Here is an 18,072-nt window from a genome sequence, read left to right as displayed (position 1 = left end):
TTCTTTCCAGCCCCATAAAATCTCTGGGTAAATCAAAGAGAGAATTTGGTATGGCCAAAGTGGGATTCTACCGGTTTTCTGGTTGTTTGCCGAAAGGTGTAAACTCATTTTGCTTTCTGTCTCAGGGGACGTAGGCTCCATCTTTCACATCTCAGCCAAGGGTGCCTCCTGGGAATTTCTCATTCCGCTGTGGGCTCAGTTTCTCCCCTCTTAAACCTTCAGCTAATGCTATGTTTACACATTCCATATTTGCATCTGGCTTGCCCTGAGTTTTTAGAGTCTGGCATCCAGGAAAGACTCAATCAATGCCGGCTGCCATGAATTCAGGCTGAACTGAGCAGGGCAGTGACATGGTGATCACAGTGGGACACAGCAGTTCCCACGGACTCAGCTGCTCCAGATGCTCCTTCCTCCTGCAGCTGCAGGATTCAAGTGACATATCTATATCTCAGTAGGGAAGAGGTAGAGAAGCCCAAGGCTCAGGCCCAAGGCCCAGAGGTACTTGCTTAGCTCCTACACTATTCCCCGGGCAGGGCAGTTCAACTCTTCTTCTCCGGGCTCCATGCCACCTGGAAACCCTCCAGCCCAGAATCTGTCTTAGGCCTCACGTGTACAGCTCCTCATTCCCTTTCCCTGGAGAGAGGGGAGGGGTGGGGGGGGGGGGGCTTGCTGCCTGGGACAACACTCCCCATATTTGCTCTGAATAAAATTAATAGCTTTTGTCACTTATCACCCCCTCCCTTTTTACATATTTATATTATTAATTTTTCACATTGTAAGATGATTACAATTACCCTGTGAGGTCATTTTGCACCCATTTTATATATGGGAAAACCAAGTGTTGCTGAGGTTAAATCGTGTGCTGCAGAGCAGTGACTCAGACCTGAGGCATTTGACTCCAAATCTCATGTTTTCCCACTTGGGAGCAAGGACCCTACCTTATGACTGTATAAACTATGTAGTGCTTCATAACGAGTACTATCTCTACCAAATGGAATGAAAGGCCTTTCCTATTGGTAGAGGCCAGCAGCACAAATCATAGAAACCCCATGAGAGGCAATTCAATAGGAAGGGGAGTGTGGACCAGGGCTTGACTGTATTTACTTTCTGTATCTCTACTGATAACCTCCTGGCACCAGCAAACCTTTCACCAATAAGTCAAAAAGAAGAATTTCAAATTCCAACAGGACCATAAACTTTATCTGTGAGCTTAAGTCTGGGAAATTGTTTCCTTAAAGTATTTGTACCTCACATTGAAATTCTTCCATACTTTAACCTTTGACTTATTCTTCCTCCTTTATTAATTCATTTGGGATTCACTTATTGTCTACCACGTGCAATATCCTAGGCACTTCACCCCATCTTATTCTCTACTTTCATTCAGCCACTCATTCATTCCTCAACAGAGTCACTCATTTTTTTTAACTGTGTGTAAGGCATGGAATTCCACTTGCTGTACATGGTATTGAAATGTCTTTAGGATAATTAGGATAGAAAAAGAGAAACCTAGGGACAGTTTTCCCAACCAGCCCAAGTGCCTACCCCATTGGGGGGGTTGGGTGGGTTGAGTTTCAGCCATGCCTTTCACTGGTTGTGTGATGTGGGGTAATCACTTATCCCCTCAGAGCCTCAGTTTTATCCTCTGCGACATGGGGGTCACACCACTTACTGCACAGGGCTTTGGAGGGTAAGTGGGAATTCAAGTGAAAGTGTCTAGCAAAGGGCCAGTGAGGCCAAAGTTCTCAACACACAAGACTCTCAGTAGGATGATGATGTAAGTCTCCGAGAAGCTTTCTTTCTGCCAATCCCAGCAGGCAGCTCACAGTGGCATCCTGAGAGTGTTGGGCAGCACATGATCTCCCCTTGCCTCAGGGAGGCTGCGAGGCAGGGTTACATTAGGGCAAAAAACAGTCCAATTGCAGTCTTTGTCTGTTTCAGCCTGAGCTGAACACAGTTTTGGGTCACAAGGCAATGAAATTCCAACTCCCTGACTGGACACTCAAGGGAGGGGATTATTGGAAAGAGATGAAGGTGGGAGGGGGCCGACCGGCTACTCCGCAGCTTTTTCTGATTCCCTGCTGCCAAGGCCGCCTCGGGAGAGGAGCAGAGCTGCTTTTGGTTTCTGTGACTCTGAGGAAAGGCTGGGGGGGGGGGGGGGGCACTGAGGGGCAGGTGGGGATGGGATTTGGTCCTGTGCCCCTCCCTGGGTGATGCACTTCTTGCCTCTTAGGAAACGTTACGGCTCCCACATGCATGTAAGGGGCAGGCTCCCAGAGTGGGGAGAAGCAGGGCATTCCCGCCCACTGAAGCTCCCACTCTGCTCCCCAGGTGTGCGCACCGCAGAGTAGGTGCTAAGTGTGTTTGCCGGATGAATCCTAGTCCAGGAAAAGTCACACACACAAAAGCTGTCATTTCACCCTCTGCCACACACAATTGCAGCTTCCCTCTAGGGTAATCTGGGGTTGCAAATGTGCTCATTCCATTATAAACTCACCCAGTAAACACCAAGTTCAACAAACCCATGCGCAGTGCGTTCTGCCTCTGCTCTCAGGGAGCTAACAGCCCACCTATCTCCTAGAAGCGGTGGTCACTGTGTGATTCTGTAATGGAAACCGGCAATCCAAGGAAACCTCCGGGATGAGAACTTCTTTTCTGTTTTCTTCCTGGCCTAGGCCACTCATCCCATAGAGCTTGACTCTCTCATATTCGCCAAAGGTCTCCGGGGTGGGGGAATCCAAGCTTGAGCTTTGACTCTGCCCTCCCTGTGAAAGGAGGCACAAAAATCTCAACTCCTCTAGTCTCTGTGTGATGCCAGAACAACTTTTTTTGAGTCTGTTCCCCCAACTGCAAAAGGGGAATACTAATGGTTCCCGCCTCATAGGTTTCAGAATGGAATGAGTAATGCCTGCAAGGGTGCTTGTAAAATGTGTCAGTCACCTTTGTCGGTTACTAGCACTTGGGGGGAGGAAAGGGGGAACCAAAACCCACAATCGGCACCATTTATCGCTTGGATGACTTGGGCAAGCTACATGAGCTCATTGCGCCTCAGTTTCCTCTTTTGTAAATAGGAGGCCACATTGCCTCCATAATGAAAATAACGCAGTGAGTGACACGCCCAGCAGGGTGTCGGGCACACCAACGGTCTCAGTAAGTGGCTCTTTACCCTGTACCGTGTCTGGACTTAATTTCCCAGTTGAGGGTTGAGTGACACGAATTTCCCAAGTCGGCTCGATGCCCCTCACCCGCACCGCCCATCGCCCGAGCCTTGGCCCTGCCACAGCCCCGGCAGGATGAAATACAGACTCGGAGAACCTTGGAGAGGACAGGACGAGCTGCCCAGGCCCGAGCCCGCCCGCCCGCACAGGCGCCCTGGGCGCCCGCCAGGAGCGGCGCCTGCTAGTTACCTTTCACCTAGTTCGCCGGGCCGGCGCCCGGGGTAACTCGAGGGCAGACGCCGAGCCCCGTGCGCCTGCGCAGCTCACTCCCCACCACGGAGCTAGCAGAATGGTGCTTTTTTTGGTGGTTTCCGTTTCCCTCTGAAATAGAGGGTGTGGGCTGGGAGGATGTGCCCTACTTTCTGGGTCTGGCGGGGCTGGGCACAATCTCTGGCCCGACGGGCGACCGTGGCCCCCTCAGCCGTCACCCCAATGCGCCCCCTTGCCCGAAACACCCCATTACTTCTATTTGCCCGCCCCCATCTGTTGTCTTTACACTGTCCCGCCCCATCCCTACCCCCGTCTACCCCCCTCCCCCAGCTGGTCCCTATCAGCTCTGCTATCTCCCCAAATCTCCTCTTTCCCCAAAAGGCAGCTAGGGAAGGAGTCCCAGGCTTTTCAACGGAGCACCCGTCCGCGGGAAAGCCGCGTGGGCGCAAAGTTAATGTTCCCATTTTTGCCGGGGAGGAGCCCGGGTGTAATGAGCAGGGTTGAGGAAAAGGAGCACTTTCTCGGTTGTCTCTCTCCAGCCCCTGGCTACGTGGACGACAGCTCAGCGCCCGGGGTTACTGCCGGGCACGGGGCGGGGCGTGCGGGTGCCGGGGCAGGAAAGACTCCCGCGCCCTGGGCAACCACAGTCACAGAAATGGGTTGTTTAAAAAATCGTCTGGTGAGCTTTTGAGTTCCCAGCCACACAACCCCCAATAACGGTTTTCAGGGTTCCTTGTTACCTTCTGCTCCCGGGGCCCTGCCTCTCCTGACAGCCCACCGAATTAGGGGTAGGGGACGCGGTCCAGGATGAGGAATAAGAACTAGATGTGTGCGTATTAGACTCTGTCCTGTAGTTTGGCGATTGTATGTGGTCTTTTGAGAAAGATCTCTGTAAAGGAACCTCCCTCACACACTAGAAGGGAAGAAGAAGACAAATAAGAGATATGTGTTTTATGTTTATAGAAAATTTCCAAGGAAGATACATGCTTAAAAGGCTTTAATATTATTATAAAGATGGTGTGAATTAAAATGTAAAACATGAGTATCAATTTTTTTATGGAAAAATAATATTAGCTATGTGCAAAATCTACCTCTTCTTCCTGTGGCCGGTCCCACTCTCTCCCTACCTCTGGTTCCTGCTGACCTCCCTCCCCGCCCCCCTTCTCCCCCCCACACACCATGTCCAGAGTGAATTGGGATAAGTTCTTTCCTCTCTCCAGGATCAATATCTTCACCTATAAGATGTAGGGGTTAGTCCGGGTGATACCCCAGGTCCTTCAGCATTACAGCTAGGTGATGAATCCTAAGATCCTCAGTTCCATAACGTCGTGTCTTCTCCATTTCAGACAGGCCCAGCAGGGAATGCTGTAAAGGGAATTACCATCAGCGTGACAAGTATGTTCCATGATTGGACATTTTGAGGTTTTTCTAGGTTCCTTGAAAGGTTGGATAACTGTCTCAAGACATTAACATTTCTTCCAAATTACATTTCTTTGACTCTGCTATTGCCCCAGCACAGTTTACAATGCAGCCAATTGGTGCAGATTCATTCTTAATTAATAAAAGGAAATTTTTGACTAGGGGGGCATAAGGTTCCTATTCTATCATTTTATTATGAAGAGATTTTTAAAGGTCATGAGCAGATAAATGTATCACATGAGAAAAAAGTGTGAAGGCTGGACATAGAGAAACCATTTAGAACAATGTTAGTCTGATAAATCCTAAGTGAGTGTATACGTTTTACCAGAGGTTAGTATAAAGTCCTGCACTTAGTTAAAAAAGAAACTAACATAATTTATTTGGGGAATGGAAATAAGGTAACAAATATGGAACGTCTTTACATTTCTAAAATTATAGTTTCTATTTTGCAGAGGAAGAAACTGCCATTAAAAGAGGTTGAACATTGGCTTAAGGTCACATGATTAACATGATAAGACTGAATCATGTGATAAAACTAAATTGGGTTTCTAAGGCGAAGCCTTCTGCTTTAGGAGAGCCTTCCAGTAATGGGTTTGTGTGTGTACACACAGACACAGGCTCATGTGGAGTGGGGGAAATGGAGATATAGAGAGATCACGTGTGTGTGGAGGTGGGGCAGATGATGGGCATTTATAATAATAACTAGAGGCCCTGTGCACAGATTCGCACCAGTGGAGCCCCTTCGCCTGGCCTGCGGGGATTGGGCCGAAATCAGCTCTCCAACATCCCCCGAGGTGTCCTGGATTGCGAGAGGGCGCAGGCCAGGCCGAGGGACCCCACCGGTGCACGATTGGGGCCGGGGAGGGACTGTGGGAGGGCTCCAGGGCATGTCCAGCCCATCTCACCCAGTCCCGATGGGCCGGACCCCAGCAGCAAGCTAACCTACCGGTCGGAGTGTCTGCCCCCTGGTGGTCAGTGCGTGTCATAGTGATTGGTCGAATGGTCTAACAAACAGTCAGACACTCAGCATATTAGGCTTTTATTATATAGAGTTATTATTAGTACAGCTAATATTTATTGAACTTTATAATGTTCCAGACATGCATTAATTCATTTAATTTTTCTAACAATCTTATAAAGTAAATAATATTGTTGTCTCTTTTAGAACATCCAGGGAAATTGGGGGCTAAAAAAGAGATGTGATTTGTCCAAGTCTCACAGGAAATGGCAAAGCAAGGATTCACCCTGGGACTAACTCCAGGGTTCAAGGAGAACCTTTGTTTTAGAGCAGTGATGGGCAACCTTTTGAGCTTGGTGTGTCAAACTTCGCCAAAAAACTGAGCATAACTCGGGTAGTGTGTCACTTTGAGGAAAAAACATTATTTCGCAAATGTTTCATCCTCAGGAGCAGCAAATGTTTCATCCTCGGCATGCTGCCGTCTCAGCGGCCACGTGTCATCAGAAATGTCTACACGTGTCAGTGCTGACACGCGTGTCATAGGTTCGCCATCACTGTTTTAGAGGTTTCTGTTGGCTGGACACTCAGGATGAATCAGCAATGAAATGTGGGTTCAAGGAACCAAAGGGACCTCAGGTTGTGCGACTAGAAATCCAAGGTAAAGAACACAGTGGAGGAGACTGCTCTCCTTTGTGCTGATCCAGTCCCACCTGGAAGACTGGACTCAGTTCTGGGCACCATATATGAAGACATGGACACTTGAGATAGCAGCCAGGAGCACAGCTGGGGTTTGCCCAAGATGAAGGGCCCAGGGTGGAGCTGCATTTGGCTCCTCTGATCCTGTCCACCACCTTGGGACACTAGAGTCCAAGGCCAAGCACAGTGTATGAGGCACAGTGAAAATAGTGAGGGATTCCAGGCAGACCCGTATGATCTTGACTCTGTTCAACCCTTACCAGCTAGGTGACTTTGGGTATATTTCTTAGCTTCTCTAAGCCTCATTTTTCCCAGTTATAAAACGGGGAGAATCAGACCTACCTTGCTGCATTGCTGTGAGAACTAATTGAGATAATGTATGTTTAGTAACCACCCTCTCCCCATTTCCCACCCACACAAACAAGGATGAGGTTAATCTTTGCCAATAATTTAATGAAATCCTTAAAAAGGATAATTTCAAATTGTCATCCAGGTTTTTGTGTAGCTGAAGTGGTGGCCTTTAAAGCTTTAGCTGGTGTTTTTTTTTGTTAGTTTGTTTTTGTTTTTTAAGTAGTAGGATGGGGAGAGCTTAATGGGTTTATTGGAATAATAGAACAAGGAGAATTTGGAGTCTCGGGCAATCTGGGAGTGAAGGTTTGAGGAGGAGAGATAGTAGGGAAAGGATGAGAGAGGGGAATTAAGGAACCAGGCGGGAGGCTGGATTCTAAGATGTGGACATGGTCAAAGGCCTTATAAAGAATAGGGTGACTGATGCTGACTTTAAAATTGATTGGGGTGTTGCACCGTTCTTTTCCTAAAAGGTTCAGTGAAGCTTGCTACACACGTGGGCACTGATAAATTTTGCGTGACTATCAATTTGAGTTAAACATCTGTGGGACACACTGGGCAGAACAACAAAACATCCCCTGAGCAAAGTAATTCTGAAGAAGCTGGTGTTTAGAGCCTGAGCTAATCAAGAAATGTGAAACACACTTGGGAATTCCAAGAATTCTTGGGGAGATTATTAGGTTTTTCCATAATCTGCAGAAAGGGAGATGTAAACCATTTATCTGCATCTGAAGGGCCAGGATAACTCCAGATGAATTCCAGATGTAAATAACCTAGTATGGAGCAGGAAAGTAGGTAATTTTTAAAAATTCAGTTTATGTAATCCTTATATAGCTTTTCTGAGTACTAGGAACTGTTCTAAATACATTTATAGCACTTTTAATTCTCATTACCACTCCATATAGCACAGCTAGCAAATGGTGCTGCCTAAACTCAAATGCAGGCAAATCTGTTCACTAGCTAGTAACTCCTACGGTCTACGGAGACCGTACTTGGCATTACTTTGCGTTGCCAAGCTTAGGCAAGGCAGCTCCCTCTTCTCCATCATAGCACCATTCTAAGCTCATTGATAACTGATGATGGAAGAGGTTCCCCCAGACGAGGATATTATCAGAGGAAGTGGAGGAGTAGCTGCAAGTCTGGAGGCTTCCTGCCCACGGATACTATTGGTGTGGTTAAGGATGACCCCCTTCCCCCAGGCTTGTTTGTTCCCATATTGGAAATTCTCTCAAGAGATAGTAATTTGTAATAAGCGATTGTTCTCCTAACCACTGGCTGAGATGTCCAGAGGGAGGTAGAAGAAAAAGGGCCTTTTGAGGGATGGGATCCATCGGATGGCTGGAGGGCATCCCAGGGGCTCTAGGGGGACATCTGAGAGAGGCTGCAGGAGGTGTGAGCTACAGAGGAACAGTGAGGCACAGAGGACACGGGTCCTCGGAAGCCCAGGGAAGCTGTATCTTAGTTTCTGGTAAAACTGCACTGCTCTGTCCCACTCCTAGCACTCGCTGTCATTTCAGGTCCCCAAATGACCTCATGTGGGCTCTTAAGGCCTTTGAAAAATATCAAGGCCATTGAATTGGGCTGGAGGGAAAAATATTGAAACCTAGGGTATGCTTGGCAGAGATGGGTCCCCCAAAAGCCCTTGGTGGGAACTATCGCCATACATGGACATTTATTGGAGGAGCCAAAGAAAGGTAGTATAAGACACAGCTGGGTGTGGGTACTGCTGTTAGTTACCGTCTCTAAATCTCAGCTTCCTCAACTATACAATGTGGATATTGACACTTACCTCGCAAGGTTATTTATAAGGTAAAATGAGACAATGCAGGTGAGCATGCTTTGAAACTATAAATACACCACATGAATGCTGTTTCTATTGCTGAGAAAAGTGGTGTTTGGGACATTGTTCATAAATAGTCAACTCAATTTCTAGCTATTTTGGTACTGAAGATCCAACCTCACCCCAAAAGAGAAAACAATAGCCCCTCATCAAAACAGAAAAGAAGAACGCTTCATTGTGTTATTAGTTTGCATCAGCTGGTTCACTGTTATATATTCCATAATCTGTTACCCTGAATCTTTCCACTGTGCTACAAGCCAAGAGAGATGAGGTGAGCCAGCTGGCCACTGGGGAAAAGTGCTTTCTCATCTATTAAAGTATCTTCCTCATCCATCAAAGGGCTTTCCTGTGATTGGATGCTTTTTTCACTTGCTCCCCCTATTCTTCCTCTGGCAAGTCTTTCTGTCCATCAGTCAAATTGTAAATAATTTCCCAGATATAGGCTACCTCCTTGTCTCCAGTCCTTCTCCACCCATCCCATCAACTTTCCTTTAAGTACTGATGCATTTCCCCTCTCACATGCTGGCACCTCCCAACTCCCAGATAAGGCTATTTAATAGCCATTCCTGCTCTACAGCAAGAAATCAATATCCTAAAGGAAACTATAGATTCTCAGGGTGGAACAAAAAGGTTCTAGGAAGCAGAGCATCTGTCACCTCCATGAGCTGTGCCAAAGCTGCTCATAAATGAGACCGTAAGAGCTCAGCGCCATTTCCCCTTGACTTCTCTGCCTCCGTGAACATTTAAAGAACTATGACTATTGGTTTCACATCCATTTGCTAGATTCGGAGTTACCAAGTACATTTGTGAGAAAAACAGGATTTAAAAATATACAACTTGGAAGCGTTAGTCATGAAAGTGGCATCATCTGAAGGCAAATTCATGGCAATCAACGTGTCGAGACTGTGGGCCCGAGGAAGAGGGAGCATCCTCTTCTAAATTTAAAGTTGATATTAAGTCTATAAACTGACAAACGCCCAAAGCAGTTACATAGGTTACTGTATGCTTCACCTTAGTGACCACAGGAATCTACTGCTTTAACTGCTATCTCATTTTACTCCTCCACCCACAACCAGATTTAATAATAGCTGTAACTATTGAACATGCGTTTTCTTCGGAGCACTGGGCTTATTATCCTATGTACTGTATCTCATTTAACCCTCATTATGTTATTCAATCAAGTACTATTTATTTCAACTTTGAAAAGGATGATGTGGGAACAAGGGGAGGTTAAATAATTTGCCCAACATCACCATTTTAATAAGTAGCCAAGTAGACTCAGCTTTTCTGGCTCCAGTGCTTTGTTTAGAAGTCCTTCCCTTGTTGCTTACACAGTATCCTCAATTTTCCCCTCCAAAGCTGGCTTCTGTGCTCCTCATTCCAATAAGCTGCTTTTGTAATATTACTTTCCTTTTGAACAAAACCAGTCGTCGTAATTATAATAACAATATCAGTTATATAAGAGGGTCTGTTATATGCCGGTCACAGGCTAGACTCTCACACAGTTAAATTCGGGGTCAGCGAACCCCCGCATACTCCCATCCCTTCTTCATTATTATCACGTGTCAGGAAATCAGGAAACAAAATTTGAGGGGGAAAAAAAAAATTGGACCGAGAAGCAAAAGTCCTGGAATTCCTTAGGTGCAAAGTTAAAATAGCCACTTTCTGTAAACTTCACAGAGTCATTATGGGATTAAATTAGATGATGAATATAATAGTGCTTTGGAAACTGGCCAGGTCGCTTCAAAGTATTCTTGTAAACTGTGTTAATATCCAGCTGTGTGGCCTTGGCAAGTGAACATCACCTCCAGTGGGAATCAGTTCCTACCACTCAAGGATTAAGTACGGCTTAGTCCACAGTGCAGGGCAATGAAATCTGTATTTTACTGACACTCTTTTAAAGTATGTTTTCAAGGCCTGTTCTTTTCGAGTTTCTTGTGCTTCTCTTCCTCCTCTTCTTTGTTCTCTCCTTTGCTGGCCATCTCTTCACTCACCTCCCTGAGTCAAGCCTGAACCCTCAACTCCTGGCCTGACTGTATTCATTTCCATGGGGAGCTCGCTGACTCCCAGGAGCCCAGCCACCTCTTTACCCAGATACTCTCGCCTCTGGGCCCCGTTCTGTGCTACAAGCCTCTTCAATTTCTCACCGTCCTCTGCCTCTGTTCTGGGGGATCGGGTTAAAATGCAGATTCTGACTCAGGAGAAATGTGGCGGGTAGATTATGCTGGCCCAGGGCCACACTTTGAAAAGGGAGAATCTAGCCTACGCGCTCCCCCAGAAAGGGATGTGCTCTTTTTTTCTCTTTTCCTCTTTCCTGTTGGTTGTATTGTAGTTGTGGTGGCTGAAGCTCTTGGGCCGTGAGTGGGTGTGGCATGCCGAACAGGGGCAGAGCAACAGCACAGAACAAACCTGATTCCTGACACTGGAGAGCTGATGACCTGCTGACTTTTTCCACATGAGTGGGAAATGCAAGGATTGCTTGGTTAAACCACTAATATTTGGGTTCTCATTTCTCATAGTTTAATCCTAAGCGAATAGGTCCTGTTTACCACTGAATTGCCCTCCTTGCTTGTGTCATGCTGTGGCAGCCTGGGTGTGGGATATAGGATAGTTTCCACCCACCCCCAGGCTCCACATGACTCATTTGTCCAGCCCAGAGGTCTTCTCTATACCTCTGTTCCATTAAACTCTTTCCCCCACACCAACCCTGTGTCGGCGGTCCTCTAGGGATCACCTGGTATCCTTGTTGGAATACAGACTGCTGGGCCCACGTCTGGAATTTCTGGTACTAGGCCTGGGAGGGGCCTCAGGAATCTGCATTTGAACATGCATCTTCAGTTATTTTGATGCAGGCGACTTGTGGACCAAAATGTTGGGAAACACTGCCCAAGCTTTGTTTTATTTGCTAAGTTATAAAATTATGAAATGTTTCAACCACACAGAAAAACAAGATGAGCTATATAACAAATACTTTAGTACCTACCACCTAGCTTTGTCAAATTGTACTTATTTTATCTGTTGTAAAGTATTCCACATGATATGAATTAACCAAACTTTATGTATCCTTCTATTGATGGACATTTAGGGATATTTTTTCTTCCAAATAATTCTGGAATGAACATCCTTGAATGTACCTCCTTGTGCACACTGGGGGGAATTTAAAACATACTCTATGTAGCGTTTCTCACCTTCATCACAGTTCCATGGGGCACTTTACATACGTGGTTCTGCCTTCAAATCTTAAAACCCCCAGAAGCTGCATGAAGGGGTGGCAATCTCCTTGAAAGCTTTGTAGCCCCAGCTCTTCTTCCTCCAATCGCTCTGGTCACCACTCAGCATGTTGTTTTTCTGCTTCACGCATTCATGTGTCTCTTATTCACATTGAAACAAAAACAATTGGTGTGGTGGATAGTACTGTTCCTCCTTCAACCCATAGCCATTTGTTGTCCTTTTTTCATTATTATCAGAATGTCAGTTTTGTTTGGGATGGCAGTATGCCCAGTTTTTTAAAAAAACAAACACATTATTCTCTTATCTCCTGTGCCACTGCAGGTTGGGGGTGGGGCGGGGGAGGGATGGGGGAGGAACGGGAATAGTGAGGCTACAGGGCTTGCTGGGGAGTCTGCTGGAAAGTTACTGAAAAGTCTTGCTTTCCTCTTACCTGTGCTCTCCCCTTCCTCCTCCTCTCCCTCTTCCTCCTCTTCTTTTTCCTTTTTTGTCTGAAACAAGGGTGAGAGGCTGGAGGTAGAGCCCCTGTTGAACCAAGAGATTGGGGCCACATGTGACTTTGTTGAAACAATGACAGGGGAACCTGAGTACTTGTGTTTGCCCCATCTTTCCTTGAGTCCTTTAAGTACTGGAGTTCTTTCTTCCATCAGAACAGGTTCTTAGATAGTACTGATCTGAAGATAGGTGAGGATAGGTGAATGTTTTGGCTAATTAACAACACTTTGATCTTTAAAATGGTAAATCTCAGGCAATTTGAGGCAATCCTATGCATTTAATTGAATAATTCAGATTCTCTGCCACAAAAGCATCTAATTTTTACCTTAATCTGACTGTTAAAAAATTGCTCTGGCCAAGATTGCAAATGAATTATCCTATGTTAAATACTGACTTAACCATAACCTTCATAAACTTAGACTTCTGTGTATGTAGGTCTTAAAGTAAGACCTAACATTTAAAGTAAGATCTAATATAATAATCACTTATTTTCCCCAAAATTAGGGTTTATTTTTGGGGTTAGAAATCCAAATTATATGAAAAGAGGTTTTGGTAATTTTGCTGCAATGTATCTAGAAAAACTAACATTTTGAGTATTGTGCATTAGTGTTCATTGACATTTCATTTGGATCCTATCAGCATCTTTCCGATAAGTGTACACTTATTTTTATGCTTGGCTTCAGTAATGCTGAGCTACCATACAGGAGGGCTTTGCAAAAATACAAATGAATGTGATTGCCCTGCACTTTGGAAATATAAAGTGCTTCTGAATGCACAAAATAATAATATAGTACCATCTAGACTGAAACATGCTGTTCAGTGTACCCCTAGAAAAGGCTCTGAAGTTTGTTTGATGGGCAGCCAAGGCTAAAAATCTGGATTTCTCTTTTGGAGGCATCATGAAATAATACTTTCAGTTTTTCCTTTTTAGTTGCTATTTACTTATTTTGGTACACCTTTCCCTGTAATTCAAACACTAATTCATTTGAGAGTAACAGGTCTGTATAGTGCAGTCATTTATACAGAATGAACTATGTACTATTATAAATGAATTAATAGTTTAAAATTGGTAATAGGTTATAGATGAGCTGTTATTTATGAAAATTTAAGAAAACATTAAAATTAATCTTAAAAGTGGGGCCTGATCTCCCTCCAAATAAGGCACCCCAGCAACATGGTTCATTCATTAATTCAGCAAATATTTAGATGACTACTTCAGGCCAGGTTTGGGAGAGGTGTTGTGGGATTGAATGGCACAACATATGTGAAAAATCCTATATACTCTCGGTTGCTATTAAAGAGAATCAATAGCAGAAGGGCCTCAGAAAAACAGAGGAGGCTGTCTAGAAGAAGGAGAAGATGGACATAATGCCATAGTCTGTTCTGATAAGGGCTTTGAAATGGAAGGTGGGGATTGGGGGTGGCTCCCTGTGACAGTGGGCTTTAAGCACTGCGTTGCTTTGGGAAGTGAGGCCAGGGGAGAACAATTGTGATGCTCATGGGATGAAGGATTTGGGATAATGGATGAAAGATGAACTTCTGCTATGTATGGTTTGAGAACATGTTTGCCCAGTGACCACCGGCTCTGATCAAGAGGACTTGAAACTGACCATGGGTGGGGGTGGGAGGTGGGAGGTGGGAGAGATGTCTAGATAAACCTGTTAAACAAGTTACCTTGGAGTAGGTATAGAATTGAGAGAGGGACAAAAAAAAAAGCGTGGGAGTCGCCCAGTGAGTCACATGAGAAAATAATTGGGAAGGGAGTTGGAAACAATGCTTAGAGCTTCAATTAGCCATATGCCAATGGCTGTGCATAGGTAATAAACGATGTGCACTTGGAATGATAACAAAGGACAGTAAGTACAGTCCCTTAAGGTTCAGTGAGCTGTGGTAGTATGGGAATCAACCTACTGCCAGTCCCTATTGCATCGGGTAAAAGTACTCCTACGAATATGAATCATCTAGCTCAGTGCCTACTACAAAGTAATTATTTGGAATAGAAGAAAAAAAAAAAAAAGCTATAAAGCCCATGTAAGTTCCTGCTGTTCTCTTCACCCTTCCCACCTCAGCACTAGTAAATGCACCAGAATCTATCCAGTTTTACAAGCCTAGAAACCCAACACCCTCCTACCTTTGCGAAGCAAACACCAAATCTGGTTGATTCCAACTCATAAACGTTCATGGCACCATCCATTTCTCTGTCTCTCCACTTGACACTCCCATCATCTCTGGGTCTATTCCCATAGTTTCCTAGCAAGACTCCCTAGTTCCACTCTTACTCTCCTCTCATCCATTCTTCAGGAGGCACTCAGGGCCTTTGTTTTAAAACAAAACCCATTCATGTCAGCTCCTATGTAAAACCCACCCACTGTTTCCCATCACTCAGAGTGAAGACAGATGAACACAGCTTAGAGCACCCACATGTTCTGGCCTCCACCTGACTCCCCAGCTGCATCTCTGTCCTTGTCTGTCAACTTTCAGCTCCTAAAATATGTTAGGCTCCTTCTTGCCTTAGGATCTTTGAAGGCAGTTACTTTGTTTGCCTGAAGCGCTCTCCCTGTCATCTGCCTAGTTCATGCTTGCTTATCCTTCAGATCTCAGTTTACTTTCTCTGGGAAAGCCTTCCCTGACACCCATACTAAGGGAATTCTCGTAGGAAACATAGTTGTAGCAGCCTCTGCTTCTCCTCATCGCAGTTTGCAATTAGATTTTTTTGGTAAAATTATTTCTTTAATGGATCTATCTCCCACTTGACTATAAACAACATAAAGGCAGGGATTATGCCTATTTAGCAAAGAGACCTAGCAAAATGCTAAGCAAATAGTGAAATGCTCACCATATACTTGACAAATAAACAAAGCATCTGTGATATATCTGATTTAAAGACTAGATGGATAAAAACCATTCTGGTGCAAGGTGTTGACAGTGGGAGGGCTGTGTGCATGTGATCCTAAAATTGCCCTAAAAAATAAAGCCTACTTAAAAATTAAAAATATATATATATATATTATGGAAAACACTGACAAGGAGAAAAATCTGAAATGTTCTAAATTAAAATGACAGTAGCCAGAGAGTGAGGTAAAGAGACAGAATAGTTAGCCTGTTAATAGCTGTGGATCAGCTCTGACAAAAGACTGCTCACGTTCCTGTGTATCTGTTGGGACTTCGGTTAATTTCCAGGTGCGACTTCCACAGATTATTTTAGCCAGGAACCTGGACCTCCAGGAGCCTCCGCTCCTTGTTTACACGGGAGCTGTAGGGACTCCACTGTGGCATCTGCTGCCCACTCTGCACCTACCCCAGAACCAGCCCCACTTCACCGTCCCCATCCCCTCTGCCCATGGCGAATGCAAATCCTTTCAGAGGGGCTCACATCTTTCTCCTCCCTACTTGATGTATAAAAACACTTGCAGCCGAAACCGGTTTGGCTCAGTGGATCGAGTGTCGGCCTGCAGACTGAAAGGTCCCAGGTTCGATTCCGGTCAAGGGCACGTACCTTGGTTGCGGGCACATCCCCAGTCGGGGGGGGGGTGCAAGAGGCAGCTGATCGATGTTTCTCTCTCATCGATGTTTCTAACTCTCTATCCCTCTCTGTTCCTCTCTGTAAAAAATAAATTAAACAAAAAAAAAACTTGCAAAACTCTGAGATGATGAGCATGTTGTCTTTCCCACCTGACCATGCTGCTGGTGGTCTAGATTCCATGCCCCAAGACCAGTCATTTATTTATTTATTTATTTTTTGCTAGCAATGGCCTAATAACTCCTTTCTTTGAAGAAGACTTTCAGCTGTGAAAGTTAATTTTTTTGTGTGTGTTTAACAACATTAACAAAATCAGAGAGAATAGTGTAATCCAGGGGTCCTCAAACTTTTTAAACAGGGGGCCAGTTCACTGTCCCTCAGACCGTTGGAGGGCTGGACTATAGTTTAAAAAAAACTATGAACAAATTCCTATGCACACTGCACATATCTTATTTTGAAGTGAAAAAACAAAACAGCAAAAACACCCGCATGTGGCCCGCGGGCCGTAGTTTGAGGACGCCTGGTATAATCCAAGCATTTCAAACTCAAAGGTTAACATGGGCCAATAAATGAGGCATGTGGCCCACGGGCCTCGAGTTTGACATGCTTGGTATAATCGATCCCCATGGACCTACCACCTTAGATCTTAATATAATATGAGTGTTTGGGGTGACTAGTGAAATCATTTCACAATTGACATAAGAATAGGATGATTTACATTTATATATCAGGTGGAAATTATAAAGGATAACACCTTTTTAAAAAAGTATAATGCGACCTGGCTGGTGTTGCTTAGTGGTTGAGCGTCGACCCAGGAACCAAGTGGTTTGATTCCTTGTCAGGGCACATTCCCAGGTTGCAGGCTCAATCCCCAGTAGGGGTGCATGCAGGAGTCAGCCAGTCAATGATGTTCCTCCCTCATCGATGTTTCTATCTCTATCCATCTCCCTTCCTCTCTCTAAAAATCAATAAAAACATTTAAAGAAAACCACTACATTAAGAAAGCATTAAAAAAAAAAAAAAAGCATAGCCTTCACATTTTGGACTTCTCTGTCCCTAAAGGATCCTTGTGTACCTTCACAGCTATCTGATTTCACTGGGCAGCAGGGCCCTGGCATCAGCCTCTTCACTGTGTCACCTGCACATCAGAATGCACTGGTCCCCTCAAGAGCATTTGAAATCAACATGAAAACCTTAATTCATTTCAATGACCACTACCCTTACATTTCAGCACTTTTAGACAAAGCAAAGACAAGTAGCCACTGTGAGCTATCTTAAAAAACACACAAAAAACAAGCTTTGAAAACAAAATTACTAAGATATTTACCCAGGGAAATATGTATATACTATTCCTTGCATATGTTAGGCTGCTTCCTACCCCCAGGCCTTTGTACTTGCTATACCTCATCCAGATGATGTCCCTGGTTTGATCTAGCAACTCCCACTGATCCTTCAGCTCTCCCAGAAGCCAGTGCTGATCCTCCTACTCTTCCCCACCCCCAACATAGATGGCCTTCTCCGTATTCCAGTGTCATCCTTTGCTAACCTCTGATCCTGTATTTGATTTACTTTTACTGTCTGTCTTTCTCATTGTAAGCTGTGTGAGAACAGAACCATTGGGCTGTATAGAGAAGCATTTTAATGTAGGGATTAAGTATGAAGATACAAGCATCAGAGTTTGAGACCTGGGTTCAAATTATGACTCCAACAGTTACTGACTGTGAGGCCTCAGGGAACTTCTTGAATTGGAGCCCTGGTTTTATCACATTTTAAATGAAGATACTAAGACTCACATCACAGAGTTGTAATGAGGATTATGAGAAATTACGAGTATAAAGCACTTAGAAGAATGAGTACCTAGAACATAATTAATGCTCATTAAAAATATATTGAGCCCAGCCAGTGTGGCTTAGTGGTTGAGCATCGACTTGTGAACCAGGAGGTCACAGTTTAATTCCTGGTCAGGGCACATACCCAGATTTCGGGCTTGATCCCCAGTCGGGGGGGTGTAGGAGGCAGCAGATCAATGATTCTCTCTCATCACTGATGTTTCTGTCTCTCCCTCTTCCTTCCTCTCTGAAATCAATAAAAAATATATAAAGAAAAAGAAGGAAAGAAAAAAGAAAGAGAGGAAGAGAAGTGG

Source organism: Eptesicus fuscus, chromosome 15 (genome assembly GCF_027574615.1).
Source record: "Eptesicus fuscus isolate TK198812 chromosome 15, DD_ASM_mEF_20220401, whole genome shotgun sequence".
NCBI classification, from domain to species: domain Eukaryota; kingdom Metazoa; phylum Chordata; class Mammalia; order Chiroptera; family Vespertilionidae; genus Eptesicus; species Eptesicus fuscus.
This window is presented reverse-complemented; position numbering follows the sequence as displayed.